Source organism: Balaenoptera acutorostrata, chromosome 1 (genome assembly GCF_949987535.1).
Source record: "Balaenoptera acutorostrata chromosome 1, mBalAcu1.1, whole genome shotgun sequence".
Classification (NCBI taxonomy): Eukaryota; Metazoa; Chordata; class Mammalia; order Artiodactyla; family Balaenopteridae; genus Balaenoptera; species Balaenoptera acutorostrata.
Window position 1 is genome coordinate 192,910,928 of NC_080064.1, and position 21,708 is coordinate 192,932,635.

Consider the following 21,708-nt stretch of genomic DNA (forward strand, 5'->3'; position numbering starts at 1 on the left):
CCAGGGCCCAGGTTCAATCCCTGGTCAGGGAACTAAGAACCCACAAGCGGCATGGTGCTGCCCAAAAGAAAAATTAAAAAAAAAAAAAAAAGAGAGAGAGAGAAAGAGATATCAAAAAAGAAGAAGAGGAGAAACAGAGAAAACTGTTCATTGGATCTGGCATAATAAAGATGATCAGAAACTCTAAGAGAAGTGTCAGTGGAGCAGTAAGACAAAAAGAAGTACAGGAAGTGGAGGGTAAATAAGAGGCAGAAAAGAAAATCAGAGGCTAGAAATGAATGGCGAGAATCCTGGAAGTGGAGTGGAAAGGGACTGAAGCTCTTGCTGACAGGTGAAAGTCAATCAGTTTGGTGCCAGTGAAGACATGAGGGCTGCAAGGACAAGAAGTCATACAGTGGGAGGTTGCAGGGTATGTTCCCAGAAATAAAGCAATTCTGGTCACGGGAGGGTCCAGCCTTACAAGAGGATGCTGAAGAAAGCTGGACGTGAAAGTCATCAAAATAAAGGAACCACAGAGGCAAGATCCCGAAGGGGTCGTTCACTAAGGTAAGGAAACTGAAAAGGGGAATAGCAGAATCTGGGATGAGAAGAAAAAACGGAAGCTGTACCCATACCCTCCATGACTATGAAAGAACCACTAAAAGTTGGGAGGACACAGTGACGAGGAAAAAACAAAGGTCATAATAAAAAAAATGCACCTCAAAGATACGGAGATGTAATGGTCTATAATTTATAAGGTCAGCAACACACCCCCAGACCTGTGGTATGTGGGGAACAGCGTGAAAATGGGCAGTTTTCATGGAAAAGATGTTCACGTTACAGCTTGATTCCTATTAAAATAAGCAGATGTGGACTTCCCTGGTGGCGCAGTGGTTAAGAATCCACCTGCCAATGCAGGGGACACGGGTTCAAGCCCTGGTCAGGGAAGATCCCACATGCCGTGAAGCAAGTAAGCCAGTGCGCCACTACTACTGACTCTGTGCTCTAGAGCCCGCAAGCCACAACTACTGAGCCCATGTGCCACAACTACTGAAGCCCTTGCGCCTAAAGCCCGTGCTCTGCGACAAGAGAAGCCACCGCAATGAGAAGCCCGCGCACCGCAATGAAGAGCAGCCCCCACTTGCTGCAACTAGAGAAAGCCCATGCGCAGCAACGAAGACCCAACGCAGCCAATAAATAAATAAACTTATTTTTAAAAAAAAAGATTTAAAATAAGCAGATGCAGCATCATGGATGGACCTAGATATTGAGTGAAGTAAGTCACAAAAAGACAAATATCATATGATAACGTTTATATGTAGAATCTAAAAAAAAGGGTACAAATGAACTTACAAAACAGAAGTAGAGTCACGGATGTAGAAAACAAACTTATGGTTACCAGGGGATAAGAGGGGGGAGGGATAAACTGGGAGACTGGGATTGACATATACACACTACTATATATAAAATGGATAACTAATAAGAACCTGCTGTATAGCACAGGGAACTCTTCTCAATACTCTGTAATGGCCTATTTGGGAAATCCAAAAAAGAGTGGATATATGTATATGTATAACTGATTCACTTTGCTGTACACGGGAAACTAACACAACATTGTAAATCAACTGTACTCCGATAAAAATTTTTAAAAATAAAATAATATAAGCAGATGCAGTGGACTCCCTTTGAAAAATATTGAGTGCGTAAGAAAATGTATTTACGATGGTGCAAGAATTCCAGAAGATTCCGAAGAAAGTAGGGTTAACAGAGAGGACAGTGTCTGCACAGTTAAATCAGCAGAGTGTGGGGATAAGACAAAGAGAATACAGATGAATGAACATATTCCCAGAAAAGTATATCACCAAACATTGCCGTGACTAGAAATACTGTTGTCAAAAGGAAAATCCTGCCTTTTTTCCCTAACTGAATTTTTTGTTAATAGTAAATTGATAGGCTTTGCTAGAATAGGAACCTTGGGACTCAGAGTGAAATTACTTGGCTTCAAGATTCCATAATGGAATTCTGCTTAAGTTTCTAGGAAGACAAGTGGAGAGAAATATACAGCCAAAGGAAAATAGTCAAGACAGCTACTAAAATAAAAATTGAGGAAAAAAAAATTTTTAAACAGTAAGTAGTACAATTTACAATTTCTTCCACTATATCTCACCATAACAAACTATATATTTTTCACAGGTCCTTCCCTTGATCTCTTAACTGCAGTATTTAATAAGTGCTCATGGAAGAACAAAAGTCTCATTGTCTGTGACTAATGAAAGAAAGAAATCCTCACCTTGGAGCTTGACTCTCCAAAGCACAATCACCATATTTTGTTAAAATAGACTCAAAACCTAGGAAACAAAAAACAGCAATAAACTTTCACTATCAAGATTCAGCTTTTTTCAAAGCTACTTTATCTCACTCCCAAAGGCAGTAAGATTATTACCCTCATTTTATAGGTGAGGACTCTGATAACTACAGAGATTAAATAATTGCCCAAGACCACACAGTTACTAAGTACTATTTCAAGAGTGAGTGGCTTTTTTTTCTTTTCTTGGCCGTGCCACAAGGCATGCGGGATCTTAGATCCCAGACCAGGGATCGAACCCGGGCCACTGGCAGTGGAAGCATGGAGTCCTAACCACTGGACTGCCAGGGAATTCCTAAGAGTGAGTGGCTTTTGAATATCTCAGCTTTTATAGTTCAATGTGAATGTGAATTAAATAGTACTTGAATGGGGATGAAATATGCAGGAAAACAAAAAACAGGGAAAAAAATAAAACATTTAAAACAGAAAGCTGCTGCCCTATTGTCTTGGGAATAGTATGCCTTAAATGTGATGATTTACTTGAAATAATAAAAATCTTACTATTATTCATTTACATCATTAGCTTTTCCTAGCAGTAAAGGTCTATGTGTGATTTGTTCATCTTTTCCCTTTCTTTTTGTTGCTACCAGCACAGAGCAAAATAGAGATTTTACTAGCAAGCAAAAGCATTATCTTATTGTAAGCATTTTGAAATTTCATAAAAGCAGTAACTTTTATTGTTATTCCTAACACATGCACTGACGTGTCAATTTCCTTGTTTTTTTCTTCTTTGCTTTTGTTTTGCCAATAATATGCATGTATGATGATATAAGAAAAATACATAAGGAAAGTAAATATATATATAATGAGACAAGGATGATACCCAAGGAATGTAGAAAAGACTAATATACCACTCCCTAGGCAACCATGTTATAAACTTCTTTTTTACAATGATCTAAAACCTGCATAGTTATGGGCACCAATTAATAATTACTGTATCTAGAAACTGAAACATATTTCTAGAGTACAGTATGGAAATACACGTTAAAAGCTTTAAAATTGACATGGTAATTCCACATTTAGGAATTTATTTTAGGAAAATCAACAGCAAGGCCTTAGAAATGCTTACAAATATTTAGAGACAAGAATGTGAACTATCAGCGTGAAAGCAACCTAAAGCCTAATAACAATACAAATTAAATAAATATTATACACTCATATCATGGAATACTACACAATCATAAATAATCTCATTTCAAGAATCTACTTAAAGATACACTTCACTTAACAGATTTAATTAGATCTACTTAACAATATGTTAAGTGAAAATAGCAGTTGACAAAACTGTATCTTCGAGAGGACAGACAGCAGAAGTAAGAAGAACTACAATCCTACAGCCTGGGGAACAAAAACCACATTCACAGAAAGACAAACAAGATGAAAAGGCAGAGGGCTATGTACCAGATGAAGGAACAAGATAAAACCCCAGAAAAAAAATTAAATGAACTGGAGATAGGCAACCTTCAAGAAAAAGAATTCAGAATAATTATAGTGAAGATGATCCAGGACCTCAGAAAAAGAATGGCAGCAAAGATCAAGAAGATACAAGAAATATTTAACAAAAACCTACAAGAACTAAAGAACAAACAAACAGAGATGAACAATACAAAAGCAGAGATGAACAATACAATATCTGAAATGAAAAGTACACTAGAAGGAATCAATAGCAGAACAACTGAGGCAGAGAATAGATAAGTGATGTGGAAGACAGAATGGTGGAATTCTGCAGAACAGAATAAAGAAAAAAGAATGAAAAGAAATGAAGACGGCCTAAGAGACCTCTGGGAAAACATTAAGCGCAACAACATTTGCATTACAGGGGTCGCAGAAGGAGAAGAGAGAGAGAAAGGAACCAAGAAAATATTTGAAGAGATTATAGTCGAAAACTTCCCTAACATGGGAAAGGAAATAGCCACCCAAGTACAGGAAGTGCAGAGAGTCCCAGGCAGGATAAACCCAAGGAGAAACATGCCGAGACACATAGTAATCAAATTGACAAAAATTAAGGACAAAGAAAACTTATTGAAAGCAACAAGGAAAAAACAACAAATATATACAAGGGAACTCCCATAAGGTTAACAGCTGATTTCTAAGCAGAAACTCTACAAGCCAGAAGGGAGTGGCATGATATATTAAAAGTGAAGAAAGGGAAAAACCTACAACCAAGATTACTCTACCCAGCAAGGATCTCATTCAGACTTGACAGAGAAATCAAAAGCTTTACAGACAAGCAAAAGCTAAGAGAATTCAGCATCACCAAACCACTCTAGAACAAATGCTAAAGGAACTTCTCTAAGTGGGAAACACAAGAGAAAAAAGAACCTACAAAAACAAACCCAAAACAATTAAGAAAATGGTCATAGGAACATACGTATCAATAATTACCTTAAACATGAATGGATTAAATGCTCCAACCAAAAGACACAGGCTTGCTGAATGGATACAAAAACAAGACCCATATATATGCTGTCTACAAGAGACCCACTTCACACCTAGGGACACATACAGACTGAAAGTGAGGGGATGGAAAAAGATATTCCATGCAAATGGAAATCAAAAGAAAGCTGGAGTAGCAAGACTCATATCAGATAAAATAGACTTTAAAATAAAGAATGTTACAAGAGACAAGGAAGGACACTACATAATGAAAAGGAATCAATCCAAGTAGAAGATATAACAAATATAAATATATATGCACCCAACATAGGAGCACCTCAATACATAAGGCAACTGCTAACAGCTATAAAAGTGGAAATCGACAGTAACACAATAATAGTGGGGGAATTTAACACCTCACTTACACCAATGGACAGATCATCCAAACAGAAAATTACTAAGGAAACACAAGCTTTAAATGACACAACAGACCAGATAGATTTAATTGATATTTATAGGACATTCCATCCAAAAACAGCAGATTACACTTTCTTCTCAAGTGCACACGGAACATTCTCCAGGATAGATCACATCTTGGGTGACAAATCAAGCCTCAGTGAATTTAAGAAAATTGAAATCATATCAAGCATCTTTTCTGACCACAACGCTATGAGATTAGAAATCAATTACACGGGAAAAAATCGTAAAAAACACAAATACATGGAGGCTAAACAATATGTTACTAAATAACCAAGAGATCACTGAAGAAATCAAAAAGGAAATCAAAAAATACCTAGAGACAACTGACAACGAAAACACGATGATCTAAAACCTATGGGATTCAGCAAAAGCAGTTCTAAGAGGGAAGTTTATAGCAGTACAAGCCTACCTCAAGAAACAAGAAAAATCTCAAATAAACAATCTAACCTTACACCTAAGGGAACTAGAGAAAGAAAAACAAACAAAACCCAAAGGTAGTAGAAGGAAAGAAATCATAAAGAGCAGAGCAGAAATAAATGAAATAGAAACAAAGAAAACAATAGCAAAGATCAATAAAACTGTCCGCTGGTTCTTTGAGAAGATAAACAAAATTGATAAACCATTAGCCAGACTCATCAAGAAAAAGAGGGAGAGGACTCAAATCAGTAAAATTAGAAATGAAAAAGGAGAAGTTACAACAGAGACTGCAGAAATACAAAGTATCCTAAGAGACTACTACAAGCAACTCTATGCCAAAAAAATGGACAACCTGGAAGAAATGGACAAATTCTTACAAAGGTATAACCTTCTAAGACTGAACCAGGAAGAAATAGAAAATATGAACAGACCAATCACAAGTAATGAAATTGAAACTGTGATTAAAAATCTTCCAACAGGGGGCTTCCCTGGTGGCGCAGTGGTTGAGAATCTGCCTGCTAATGCAGGGGACACGGGTTCGAGCCCTGCTCTGGGAAGATCCCACATGCCGCGGAGCAACTGGGCCCGTGAGCCACAACTACTGAGCCGGCGCATCTGCAGCCTGTGCTCCGCAACAAGAAAGGCCACGATAGTGAGAGGCCCGCGCACCGTGATGAAGAGTGGCCCCCGCTTGCCACAACTGGAGAAAGCCCTCGCACAGAAACGAAGACCCAACACAGCCAAAAAAAAAAAATGAAAAAAAAAAAAAAATCATCCAACAAACAAAAGTCCAGGACCAGACGGCTTCACAGGTGAATCCTATCAAACATTTACAGAAGAGCTAACTTCATCCTTCTCAAACTCTTCCAAAAACCTACAGAGGAAGGAACACTCCCAAACTCATTCTATGAGGCCACCATCACCCTGATACCAAAACCAGACAAAGATACTACAAAAAAAGAAAATTACAGACCAATATCACTGATGAATATAGGTTTAAAAATCCTCAACAAAATGCTAGCAAACAGAATCCAACAACACATTAAAAGGATCACACACCATGATCAAGTGGGATTTATCCCAGGGATGCAAGGATTCTTCAATATACGCAAATCAATCAATGTGATACACCGTATTAACAAACTAAAGAATAAAAACCATATGATCATCTCAATAGATGTAGAAAAAGCTTTTGACAAAATTCAACACCCATTTATGATAAAAACTCTCCAGAAAGTAGGCATAGAGGGAACCTACCTCAACATAATAAAGGCCATATACGACAAACCCACAGCAAACATCATTCTCAATGGTGAAAAACTGAAAGCATTTCCTCTACGATCAGGAAGAAGACAAGGATTTCCACTCTTCCCACTACTGTTCAACATAGTTTTGGAAGTCCTAGCCACGGTAATCAGAGAAGAAAAAGAAATAAAAGGAATACAAATTGGAAAAGAAGAAGTAAAACTGTCACTGTTTGCAGATGACATGATACTATACACAGAGAATCCGAAAGATGTCACCAGAAAACTACTAGAGCTAATCAATGAATTTGGTAAAGCTGCAGGATACAAAATTAATGCACAGAAATCTCTTGCATTCCTGTATACTAATGATGAAAAATCTGAAAGAGAAATTAAGGAAACACTCTCATTTACCATTGCAACAAAAAGAATAAAATACCTAGGAATAAACCTTCCAAAGGAGACAAAGGACCTGTCTGCAGAAAACCATAAGACACTGATGAAAGAAATTAAAAATTTAACCAACAGATGGAGAGACATACCATGTTCTTCGATTGGAAGAATCAATATTGTGAAAATGACTATAGTACCCAAAGCAATCTACAGATTCAATGCAATCCCTATCAAATTACCAGTGGCATTTTTTACAGAACTAGAAAAAAAAATCTTAAAATTTGTATGGAGACAAAAAAGACCCTGATTAGCCAAAGCAGTCTTGAGGGAAAAAACTGGAGCTGGATGAATCAGACTCCCCGACTTCAGAGTATACTATAAAGCTACAGTAATCAAGACAATATGGGACTGGCACAAAAACAGAAATATATATCAATGAAACAGGATAGAAAGCCCAGAGATAAACCCATGCACCTATGGTCAACTAATCTATGACAAAGGAGGCAAGGATATACAGTGGAGACAAGACACTCTATTCAATAAGTGGTGCTGGGAAAACTGGACAGCTACATGTAAAAGAATGAAATTAGTACACTCCCTAACACCATACACAAAAATAAACTCAAAATGGATTAAAGACCTAAATGTAAGGCCAGACACTAACAAACTCTTAGAGGACAACATAGGCAGAACACTCTATGACATAAATCACAGCAAGATCCTTTTTGACTCATCTCCTAGAGAAATGGAAATTTTAAAAAAATAAACAAATGGGATCTAACGAAACTTAAAAGCTTTTGCACAGCAAAGGAAACCATAAACAAGATGAAGACAACCCTCAGAATGGGAGAAAATATCTGCAAATGAAGCAACTGACAAAGGATTAATCTCCAAAATTTACAAGCAGCTCATGCAGCTCAATATCAAAAAAACAAACAACCCAATCCAAAAATGGGCCGAAGACCTAAATAGACATTTCTCCAAAGAAGATATACAGATTGCCAACAAACACATGAAAGAATACTCAACATCATTAAGCATTAGAGAAATGCAAATCAAAACTACAATGAGATATCATCTCACACCTGTCAGAATGGCCATCATCAAAAAATCTACAAACCATAAATGCTGGAGAGGGTGTGGAGAAAAGGGAACCCTCTTGCACTGTTGGTGGGAATGTAAATTGATACAGCCACTATGGAGAACAGTATGGAGGTTCCTTAAAAAACTAAAAATAGAACTACTATACAACCCAGCAATCCCACTACTCTGAATATACCCTGAGAAAACCATAATTCGAAAAGAGTCATGTACCAAAATGTTCATTGCAGCTCTATTTACAAGAGCCAAGACATGGAAGCAACCTAAGTGTCCATCGACAGATGAATGGATAAAGAAGATGTGGCACATATATACAATGGAATATTACTCAGCCTTAAAAAGAAACGAAATTGAGTTATTTGTAGTGAGGTGGATGGACCTAGAGTCTGTCATACAGAGTGAAGTAAGTCAGAAAGAGAAAAACAAATACCATATGCTAACACATATATATGGAATCTAAAAAAGAAAAAAAAATGGTCATGAAGAACCTAGGGGCAAGACGGGAATAAAGACACAGACCTACTAGAGAATGGACTTGAGGATACGGGGAGGGGGAAGGGTAAGCTGGGACAAAGTGAGAGAGTGGCATGGACATATATACACTACCAAACGTAAAAACAGATAGCTAGTGGGAAGCAGCCGCATAGCACAGGGAGATCAGCTCGGTGCTTTGTGACCACCTAGAGGGGTGGGATAGGGAGGGTGGGAGGGAGGGAGATGCAAGAGGGAGCAGATGTGCGAACATATGTATATGGATAGCTGATGCACTTTGTTATAAAGCAGAAACTGACACACCATTGTAAAGCAATTATACTCCAATAAAGATGTTTAAAAAAAAAAAAGAATGAAATTAGAACACTCCCTAACACCATACACAAAAATAAACTCAAAATGGGTTAGAGACTTAAATGTAAGACCGGACACTATAAAACTTAGAGGAAAACATAGGAAGAACACTCTTTGACATAAATCACAGCAAGATCTTTTTTGATCCACCTCCTAGAGTAATGGAAATTAAAACAAAAATAAACAAATGGGACCTAATGAAACTTCAGAGCTTTTGCAAAGCAAACTACAAACAAGATGAAAAGACAACCCTCAGAATGGGAGAAAATATTTGCAAACGAAATCAGTGGACAAAGAATTAATCTCCAAAATATATAAACAGCTCATGCAGCTCGATATCAAAAAAGCAAATAACCCAATCCAAAAAAGGGCCAAAGACCTAAAAAGACATTTCTCCAAAGAAGATATACAGATGGCCAAGAAGCACATAAAAAGCTGCTCAACATCGCTAATTATTAAAGAAATGCAAATCAAAAGTACAATGAGGTATCACCTAACACCAGTTAGAATGGGCATCATCAGAAAATCTACAAACAACAAATGCTGGAGAGGGTGTGGAGAAAAGGGAACCCCCTTGCACTGTTGGTGAGAATGTAAATTGATACAGCCACTATGGAGAACCGTATGGAGGTTCCTTAAAAAACTAAAACTAGAATTACCATATGACCCAGCAATCCCACTACTGGGCATATACCCAGAGAAAACCGTAATTCATAAAGACACATGCACCCCAATGTTCATTGCAGCACTGTTTACAATAGCCAGGTCATGGAAGCAACCTAAATGCCCATCAACAGATGAATGGATAAAGAAGTGGTACATATATACAATGGAATATTACTCAGCCATAAAAAGGAATGAAATTGGGTCATTGTAGAGACGTGGATGGATCTAGAGACTGTCATACAGAGTGAAGTAAGTCAGAAAGAGAAAAACAAATATCGTATATTAACGCATATATGTGGAACCTAGAAAAATGGTACAGATGATCCAGTTTGCAGGGCAGAAATAGAGACACAGATGTAGAGAACAAACATATGGACACCAAGGGGGGAAAGTGGCAGGGTAGGGGCGGTGGTGTGATGAATTGGGAGATTGGGATTGACATATATACACTAATATGTATAAAATGGATAACTAATAAGAACCTGCTGTATAAAAAAATAAATTAAATTAAAAAAATAAAAAAAAAGCTATCTTCTCTGGTAAAACTCCACTCATGTAAACAAAATCCATTAAAGTCACTACAAATAAAATAAACAATATGTATACATAGATATGCAAATAGTCAAAGTATTTTATGTATTCTTTGAACAATTTTACACATTAAAATGTACCAACCATATTTTAAAATGTTATAAAAAATACTATTTCGCATAGTATTTGTAGTCCAGAAGTTACTGGGACTAAAGAATAAAGTTTGATTTTTAAAATAAAAGAATAAAATTATTTGAATGATCTATTATCAACTGAGTTTTCTAATAAGTTTAAACATAATACTTTGCCTCATTTTTCTGTTCTAAAACTAAAACTAGCTATCGTTGGGGTGTCTACACAACCCAAAGACAACCTCCCTGAAAAGAGCCACATCCTTCTCAATCTAAGAAGTTGCCCCTCCCTTATAAAAGTATGAATAGGTATATTTGTGGCATTTATTATATTCATTGACACATTATATTTAGCTACCACTGCATATCCCTGATATTCTTGGATCTCTATGGGTGTTTTGAAAATATCTAACTTTCCCTTTTATTCATTGTGTCAGTTATTGAATCCAAAGCCTATCATATTCATGTCATTTCATTAAAAGCAGCCTTTAATTTAGGCATATAAATAGTTAAATCAATTTTTACTAAGCATTACCTAGGATGTGCTCCTACAAACCTTCTAAAAGACATTTTTTAAATAAAAGAAATGGCTTTCCTCTTGCTTTCCTCATTCCTATACCAGAGAAAACATTTTTGTAGCCACTGTTGTTTTAAAAACAGCATGGCCCGCTAGACTTCGGGAAATCACCAAAATGTTAAAGAAGATATTAAAAGGAATAAGGCTAAGTGCACTACTTCTTTTCAAGCATTACCTGATCAGTTACGGTCCCTCTTTCTCATAGTTCATCTTAAATATGCCAGATCAGCAAAATTATAAAAGGAACTATATAAAAATTCCACACCTGCCGTACGTGATCAAGAGATGCCTGCTACTGCCAGACCCCACATTTATTAATGAGCAGAACATATTATAATTGTTACAAGAAAGACTTGTTACAAGAAAGAGATAAAGTGCTGTAGTCACTGGGATGCAGGCCAGGTTTTAGAAGATGTCCCAGTCCCCCTCCTCCTCTTCCCCCTCCCCTTCCTCCCCCCTCCTCCTCCCCCCTTCCTCCTCCCCACCTCCCCCTTGCTGTAGACCTGAAATGAATTAAGGTCGGGAACTCCGCATCATGTCAAGGCTAAGCCAGGCCACTCAGGCCCTCAGGAAGCACGAGGCCAGCGACATGATCCAGACCATTGGCCCGGGCCCCCGCTAGGCCCCGTCCTGGGTCAGCAAGGCGTTTCTGTCAACCAGTTCGGTAAGGAGTTCAACGAGAAGACCAAGGACATCAAAGAAGGCATTTCTCTGCCTACCAAGATTTTTGTGAAGCCTGACAGGGCATTTGAAATCAAAATTGGCCAACCCACTGTTTCCTACTTACTGAAGGCAGCTTCTGGGATTGAGAAGGGGGCCCCGCACACAGGGAAAGAACTGGCAGGCCTGGTGCCACTGAAGCACGTGTAGGAGATCGCCGGTGTCAAAGCTCAGGATAACGCCTTCGCCCTGCAGGACGTGCCCTGTCCTCTGTTGTCCACTCCATCATTGCATCTGCCCGTTCCCTGGGCATTTGCGTGGTGAAGGACCTCCGTTCTGAAGAGCTGGCAGCTTTCCACAAGGAGCGAGCCCTGTTCCTGGCTGCTCAGAAAGAGGCAGATTTGGCAGCCCAGGCAGAAGCTGCCAAGAAGTGACCCCTGTCCCCCACCCTCCAGGATTTTGAAGGGGGCCAGTTGGGAAGGCTGGGACAGAGCTGGGGAAGGGAGGTCACATCAACCTGACCTCTCCCTGGCAGAGTTCAGCCCACCTGTTTCCCCATAACCTGGCAGGACCTTCAGTCTCTTCACTGCTCTTCCAGATAATGTAGGATGTGCTTTTTCAGGTAAAGAATGACTCTTCAGTGAGGGGGGTTGGTGTGGTTGGTCTACATTAAAATTTTAGATAAAAAAAAGCTCCTGCTTCTAAATTGACATTTTGAGTAATATCACCTGGCAGTAAGGAAGCATTCACTTCAGCTACACCTTATATATCTATATTATATATAGATATAGATCTATATCTATCTATATATCTGTATTCCCTTCCTTATTATCTACTATCAGCACCAAAAATACCAAAACTTCCTCAACACCTATATGATTAAATGTTGATTCTGTGAAAAGAAGCTTTGCACTCTCAAGACCCGTTAACTACCATAACATAGGGATGATTTACAGTGGCTCACAATTTTCCAAAGGGTCCAGTTACAAGTTAGTGCAGTGTTTATAACATTATAATTGTTTTGTTTGTTTTGTTTTGTTTTTTTGGCCGCACTGCACAGCGTGCAGTATCTTAGTTCGGGACCAGGGATCGAACCCGTGCCCCCTGTAGTGGAAGTGCAGAGTCTTAACCCTGGACCGCCAGTGAAGTGCCTATAACGTTATAATTTTCATAAGGGAATTTAAGAACCTTCCCATATTGGACCATTCTGTTTATCAAGAGAAGACTTAGGATACCTGCTGAGATTACAATTTCCTCTGAGAACTGCTCAGAAATGAAGGCAAACAAACAGTTAAAGAACTACACTTAGAGTTAGAATTATACTTAGAATTGGAATTATGGGTTCCCTACCCCAATAGCCATATCACTTGCCTAACTTCCATCCCTCCTCACCCACCCACCAACACACACACATACATTTTTTTTTCCCCATAAACAAACCTGATTTTGTTTGCACACCTTGAAGTGGCAAAGTTCTTCAGAGGAGGCTGAGTCCGCCTCCAGCCCCCGAGGTCTCATTGCTCTGGCCATGGTTTGGTTTGGGCACAGCACAAACCAACTCCAGCCAACAGCACATGAGAGCATATCTGTCAGGATGCCTCTGGCAACGCTTTTCTCACTTTAAAGAAGGGCTTAATACAAGGACAATTCTTTTGTCTACCTCTTGACTTTGTCACTGGAACCAGAGGAGCCATTCAGGGACCAAGGGGACAAGCTCCAGGAGACAGATAGAGTAACACATGTCAATGGAAGCCATGGAGAAAACAGACATATCCTGGGGTCTAAAGTCAACCCTGAAACTATGGTAGTTCCAGACATCTTGTTTTATTGAGTGTATCTTAGCTGGGTTTTCTAGGATTTGCCACTGACAGAATAGAGACTTTCTGCTACTGTGTCAGGCATTTAAATTCTCTTTAGTTGAAGAAATAGACTCACAGACATAGAAAACAAACCTATGGTTCCCAAAGGGGAGAGGGGGGTGGGGGAGGGATAAATTAGGAGGTTGGGATTAACATATACACACTACTATATATAAAATATGTAACCAACAAGGACCTACTGTATAGCACAGGGAACTCTACTTAATATCTTGTAATAACCTATAATGGAAGGGAATCTGAAGAAGAATATATACATATGTATAACTGAATGTATAACTGAACTGCTATGCTGTACACATGAAACTAACATGATATAGTAAATGAACTATACTTCAATAAAAAAAGAAGAAAAAACTAAAACTAAAAAATAAATTATCTTTAGTTGAGTTTCTGCCTATAAAATGCAACATGAGATTGGTTTACCTTTCCATACATGTTGTGAAGAATACAAAACCAATAAATTTTAAAAGGATTAAATACAATATAATAGCTTTTTTATGTATTAATGTACATAATATCGTCACATAGTTCTTCTTCCCCTGTGCTAGCTCCACAATTTGCTCATACTTATTTTTATGTAGTATGCTATACAATAATTGCTTGTTTATTTGTCCTTCTCTCCTTTCTAAGATAAATGAAGGTGGGAACACCTTATTCTTTGTTTTCATAGGCTTAGCACAGACCACAATTCATGGTCAGGCCTTAACTATTGCTTGTTGAATTGAATTCAATGTTATCAATAATGAAAATGAGTATATTAAAGAGCACCTTCCTTGGATGTTTTGCAAGGCATAATTAGATACTAGAGATTTTGCTCCCTAGAATTTATAACCCCAGTGAATAATATCAAGTTGCACTGCACAAACATGACAAACACTAACCCAAATTGATCCTCTTTTCATATTTCCTCTCATTTCACAACATTGATATTCTTCACCCCGATCCATTTTCACATTTGTTAATGACACTTCCAAAGTATTTTATTGAATTCTTTTTTTTTTTTTTGGCCATTTTCACTATCACTGCTCTACCTCTTTTATCCCATTAAAGTAGCTTAATGAATTTCCTACTCTTCCAGTAGTTTCTAAAGCTACAACTTTAATCACGCCACTTCTTTATTCAAAACCTTTCAACAATTCCCCACAGTCTACAGAAAAAAAAAAAAAAATTACACTCTTCAACTTGGCAATATAAGTTCTCCTACAGTCTTTCCCCAAACTACTGATATCCATTATTGATCCACAAATATCCTATACTATGTCCAATCTAGTCTACTTACTGCATCTTTTCCTAGAACATGCCCCATGGAAGACCCACCATACCTCTGGGCTAGCCATTACTACTTTTTGTCTAATACATGAATCCTAATATATAAAATTTACTTTCTAAAACTCTCCAAGAAGCTCTTTCTAATACTCCCATAATACTGTCCCTTGTACCATGTTCTACTTTATGGGAGTTATTTTGCATGTCTTATGTCTCCCACACAATATAAGCTCAAGGATGGTATGAACGTGGGATTGTATCATTCAAGTACCTCGCATACATCATCCTAACTCATATGGTAGCAGGCATAAGTTCAATGTGAACACAATTTGAGATGCACAGAGGAACTTCCCCTCACTTTATTATACGGGTTTACTAAAAGGAGACATTACTTGGAATATGTAGTAGGAGGAACAGAATCAGCAAGTCAGAGCAACTTTATAATGAACATTAGTCTTTTTTTTAAAAACACATTTAATTATATATTTCTGTAAGTGACTAGAGTTTGTTTCTCTCCTACCTGCCATGTGGTAAAGAGATGTATTATAAGCTTCTTTCTGATACTGAAGAGGAGAATGAAGTGAAATCAAAAGTGTTCATTCTATTGGACAAAAACAGCAGGTAAAGATCTGACTTGGTAAATAGAATAATAATTGGAATATACATGTTTTGGAAGAATGTGCCTCCTTCTATTCAAAGACTTGGAACATGTTTAGATAACTGTCACTGATATATTTCACATATTTTTTATTCCTCTAGAAAATCATTCTATTCACACTAACACTGCAAAATTAAACATACTCAACTATTATAAGCACTGTTCCTCAATTAAAAAAAAACTTTTTTTTACAGTATTTAAGACCAAAAGAATTCCTTCTGTTCATCCCAATTATATAAGTATTACTACCACTACCTATCTGATCTTTTCAACACCTCCACAAGTCTCTTGGACAATGGCACTGCTGGCTGTCAAGCAGACTGATGGCTTTCACTGAGCAGCCCTATATGTAAAATTCAGAATTCACTTTAACAGTCATTTGAACTGTCACTGTACGAATTATGGACTGAAGCACATTCTGCTTTGCCATTTTGAAAGGAAAGCTTCTTGTGAATATTAAACTAGAAGTGGGAATGGCATTTTCAACTCAAATGATTTAAGCTACATACCTGGGTTTAGAAGGAGCTTTAAAAAACTATTTTGTTTCCATGGAGAAAAACATCTCAAATTCAAATGATCTTGTACTTTTATTATAATAATGTATATATGTATGTATGTGGTGCACATATATATTCATAGCTGTGACTTTTTTTTCTTTTAAAAATATCTTCCTTATATTACAGAATTAAAATTCTTGGATCCTTTGTGTAAACCACGTGTGTTAAATAATATAGGAAGATCCAAAATGAATTGAAGACATGACTTTTTCCCTAGAAAGTTATATGTTATACCTGAAATAACATGTGAGTAATTGTAAAACAACATCATGATATGTAAAATATATTGAATAGCCTGAGTGATTTCAAAGATTTCATTAGTAACTCTGGCTCTGTGTTTGGATTTGGGTCCAATCATGAAGCGGGGGGATGACATGAACAGCAAGAGATGCCAGGAAGCCTCAGAACGTGGTGTGATACCAGCAAAGGCAATGAAGTGGATATCAGTATGGGAGGTGGGGAGTGATTTCTGTGAGTAACTACAGTGACTAAATTTCAAAAAGCAGTTTAGGAAAAATTAAGGAAGATATTATGTGCTCATAGACTGGAAGAATTAATATTGTTAAAATGTCCATACTACCCAAGGTAATCTAGAGATTCAATACAATCCTTATCAAGATTCCAATGGTGTTTTTTCACAGAAATAGAACAAACAACCCTAAAATTTATATGGAATCATAAAAGACCCCAAATAGCCAAAGCAATCTTGAGAAATAAGAACAAAGCTGGAGGCAACATGCTCTCTGATGCCAAACTATATTACAAAGCTATAGTAATCAAAACAGTAAGGTATTAGTATAAAAACAGACACTAAATCAATGGAACAGAATAGGGAACCCAAAAATAAACCCATGCATATATGTTCAAATAGTTTACAACAAAGGAGGCAAGAATATACAATTAGGGCAAGGACAGTGTCTTCAATAAATGGTGTTGGGAAAATTAGGCAGCCATGTTGAAAAGAATGAAACTGGACAATGATATTACACCATGCAAAAAATTAACTCAAAGTGGATTGATTAAAGACTTAAACATAAGACCTGAAACTATGAAACTCCTAGAAGAAACCATAGGCGGTAAGGTCTTGACATAGGCCTTGGTGATCATTTTGAATCTGACACCAAAAGCAAAAACAACAAAAGCAAAACTAAACAAGTGGGACTACTTCAAACTAAAAAGCTTCTACACAGGAAAGGAAACCATCAACAAACTGAAAAGGCTGCCTACCAAATAGGAGAAAATATTTGCAACTGATAAATCTGATAAGGGGCTGACCAAAATATATAAAGAATTCATACAACTCAATAGCAAAAAAGCAAGCAATCTGATTTTTAAAATGGGCAGAAAATCTGAATAGACATTTTTTTCAAAAAGACATACAGACGGCCAAAAGGCCAATGAAAGATGCTCAGCATCATTAATCATCAGGAAAAAGTTAAACAAAACCACAGTGAGTGGGGCGGTGGTGGTGGCGGTGGGATGAATTGGGAGATGGGATTGACATGTATACACTAATATGTATAAAATAGATAACTAATAAGGACCTGTTATATAAAAAATAAAATAAAATAAAATTCAAAAAACAAATCAAACCACAGTGAGATATCACTTCACACCTAGTCAGAATGGCTATTATCAAAATAACAACAGTTGGAGAGGTTTTTGAAGAAAAGGGAACCCTCATGCACTGCTGATGGGAATGTAAATTGGTGCAGTCCCATGGAAAACACTATAAATTTCTTCAAAAAATTAAAAATAGAACTATGATATGATCCAGCAATTCCACTTGTGGGTATTTATCTGAAAAAAAGAAAACACTAACTCAAAAGGATATATGCAACCCTATGTTCATAGCAATATTATTCATAATAGCCAAGATATAGAAACAACCTAGGAGTCCCCTGATGGATGAATGAATAAAGAAAGTGTATCAAATATATATGTGTGTGTGTGTATATATATTTCAGCTAAAAAAAAAAAATGAAATCTTGCCATTTGTTACAAATGGTGTTGGGAAAATTAGGCAGCCACATTGAAAAGAATGAAAATGGACAACAATATTACACCATGCAAAAAGTTAACTCAAAGTGGATTAAAGACTTAAACATAAGACCTAAAACTATAAAACTCCTAGAAGAAAACATAGGCAGTAAGGTCCTTGACATAGGTCTTGGTGATCATTTTGAATCTGACACCAAAATGGTGTCAGATGGACCTCGAGGGCATTCTGCTAAGTGAAATAAGTCAGACAGAGAAAGACAAATAAAATACGATCTCTCTTTCATGTGGAATCTAAAAAAATTGTAAGTTTTTTAAAAAAGAAAAAGCTCATAGATACAAAGAATAGATTGGTGGTTGCAGAGGCTGGGAGAGGGAGTAGGAGAAATGGGTGAATTGTTTGTTTTAGCTTAAATAAATTGACTTATTTAAAAGAAAAAACTGTGCCTGCAGTTTGAAGACATAAAAATGTGTTTTCAGGAAAAAAAAAAATTAATGGAGGAGTCAGTTAATGAACATTGAATACTGGGCTGAGCATTTTAAATTTTACATAATAAGCATCAGTAACATGAATATTATGTTAAAATTATGTTAAGAAGATTCTGATGAAAATGCTTAAGTTGAATGAGACTTGAGCTGGCCATGGAGATTACTGGAGTTGGGGTGCAAAGAACAGGCTTGGAACAATGAAGCATGCTAGCAAGAGCTATATTAATTTAAATAAGAAGGAATGAAATCCTACCAAAAAAGAATAGATGGAGATCAAGAACTAAAAAAGCAAGCTGAAAAAATAATACAAAACTACTGTGAGTTTTGAAATGCAGAATTCTGGAGGATTATAATGATATTGGTGATGGTGGATAAACTGAAAAAATATTCTAGTTTGAGGTTATTTGTATCAATTAATTAGCAACCAGAAGTCTGCTATAAAAACTATGTGCTTAATATATATCTCTATCTATGTATATGAAGATACATAGGGCTATATAAATAACTAAATTCAGGATATTTACAAAGTCTTTATATAATGTTAAATTGTATGATATTTAAGTATTTGTGGGAAAATAAATGAATTAATCTAACCTTTGTGAGGAGGTGAGAATAACTACAATTCAGTCTTGTGTTTTGGTTAGAATCTTGGTAGATTCTCCATGAAGTGAGTCATCCTACCCACTGTTGAGTACATTTATACTTCAGGTTCACAACGAAGAATATAACCCTAAAGTCTTTGCATTCTTAATTATTAATCAAAGCCATCTATATAAAAAAAGTTTTTAAGAAAGATTACATGAAAGACTCAGTAACCTCAGGAGTTTCTCTTTTTTTTTTTTTTGTCCTAAAATATGTATCTGAAATACGTGTATGTCCTGTAGATCTACTTTAAGTGAATAATTCTTTCTAGTTATATCAGAACCTGACAGTGAGATGTCACAAAAGTCTTATGAAATTTGCTCTTCTTTTATGACAGGAAAGTGGGTGAGGATATTGTACACTAACCAAGATCCACGGGACCAATGTCCTTTCAATCTGAACACCAAGGAAAGCTGTATTTCTCCTGAACCGCTGGTTTATTTCTCATCTTATGTGACCGATCATGTCTTTGCTCTAACTCTGTGGTCCATCTCTGGTAACTACATAGGAACTAATGGAATTCATATTGTGTACCAACTCTACACCTGATTCATTTTTACCCCCTTATTATATTTTTCTCCAGCTGTTTTTTTCTATTTATGCTATTGCACATATTTATGTGAACCACTGCAAATCTTTTTTGGAACAGGTGAAACATACTAATAGGTATACCTAAATGTTAAGGCCTCCATCAAGTAATTTGACATTACCACATTTAGATGTCATAACATCTCTGCAAGAGGATTTTCATGATTACCAGCACAATTATTGAGAAAAATGAATTTCAGGTGGGTACAAATACCTTAGGGAGTAGAAGTATAAGTAGAAAACCCCAAAGTTCTACTGAGAAACATTAAAAAAACCTAGCCATATCAAAAGAAAGGTAATTGTTGTGAATTGTTGTGACTCCTGGGATATCAATTACCCTTAGCTTGTTTCTACTATCAATAAATAAATATTTAAGTAAACAAAATCTCTGCTTTGTTTGTTTCACTAATCTCCTATTTCAATCCACTTTCTTCAGACTGTCAAAAAACAATGCTCTATATGGAGAGGGGAAAAATTCTTTTCTCCCAGAAAATATTACCAACTTCAAAAATTCCATAACTTTCCTCGAGTTACTCAGTGTGATGCTGACCTAAAGGGATGAAGATGCTATGTGATTCTTCTACCTTCCAAAGCATTCACATTTGTTTGCGTTTTGTTCTTTCTGTTATTTCATAGCATTAAATCACATCTGTTTAGTTGTAAACATAGGGTGTAGGCGGACATTCATCTGTAGGAAGGGGAGGATACCAGATTCCTCAGAGCTGGTGTGAAGGTTCAATGAAATAATATACGGGACATGCTTAGAACAATGTGTGGCGTTCTATACCTTCTTCAGTATCATCACCTATTTTCACTTCATTTTCTGTATTTTCAGGAAAGAGGTGGAATAGCACAGGAACTCTTGTGGAGAGATAGGCAAGAAATAGAAACATCATACAAAAGCTTCCATCTGCAATTTGCCAGTGTCATCATCCCATGGTGTGGTCGTGACTAAAGTCATTGCCATCACTCCTGACTGGAACTTGTGCAGCTTACTAATCACCAGATCCGATTCCTAGGGGATGGAGTGGTATTTCAATTTTTGACAGACCTGACACAGCAGGCTGTCCATTATTAAACCACACATCTGGTCCCTCTTGTTAATAACTGGTTGTTTGCAAAATGTGGACCATCTGCAAGTCTTCCCACAGGGAGTTAAATGAGGTTGAAATGTGTTAATCCACTTTTATCCCTATTCACACAGTGATTTACAAGATGGGTTAAGTGTGCGCCCATAATAATTTATCATTCTGTTTCTGTGCAAGGTCCACTGCAAGACAGCCAAGAACAAGCTGTCCTTTAGTCCTTAGATTCACCGGTTTTTGGCTTTGTGCGCAAAGTCCATTTCTTGCACATACATAGTGTGAAAAGTAGAAATAATACGACTCTGAGTTTAAGAAAGGCGCACACAGAGGGAAATGATTCTCACTCTTTAAAGCCATGGCGTAATTGCAGTAGTGCTGAGAGGACTAAAGCACAGTCCAAAGAGAGGCCCAGTTAAGAGTCTGAACAGGAAAGGGGTCCAAGAGTTGAGACTTGCTGCCAGGCAACAGTGCCCTACAGACCAGCCAAGCTTGGCAGCCTGGGTTTCTGTTTCTACTTCCCTTCACTGCTTCTATTTGTCAAAAAAAGACAAAAATAAATATGATCAATCCAAGACAAAATCGGGGAGAGAAATCTCACTGTCCCCGGTCTCCCTTTTCCGTGGATCCTCTTCTCAGAATCCGCAGGAGTATTTCCCCCCTACTCCGTTCAGGTGACTAGGACTTTCCAGCCTCTACCGAATCCCTTTCCCAACTCCAAACCCATCCCCACTTCCCAGCCAAAGAGGACAGGTAAATCTAATACCACTGGAGCACTCAAT

The 21,708-nt window shown here is 37.2% G+C and overlaps 1 protein-coding gene and 1 pseudogene across 6 annotated transcripts in view; one reads left to right on the plus strand and one right to left on the minus strand.

Annotated features, from left to right (window-relative positions):
* The window catches only part of KCNT2 (potassium sodium-activated channel subfamily T member 2), a 369,675-nt gene that overhangs the window by 339,506 nt on the left and 8,461 nt on the right, over positions 1-21,708 (minus strand). Inside the window, exon 2 of one of the 6 annotated variants that reach the window (XM_057529792.1) lies at positions 2,270-2,327. The exons of the other annotated variants lie outside the window; for them this stretch is intronic. The gene's annotated coding sequence lies outside the window, so the exon portion shown is untranslated. The remainder of the gene's footprint in view (positions 1-2,269; positions 2,328-21,708) is intronic. 6 annotated transcript variants of the gene reach the window in all.
* Positions 11,642-12,227, plus strand: LOC102999940 (39S ribosomal protein L11, mitochondrial-like; annotated as a pseudogene).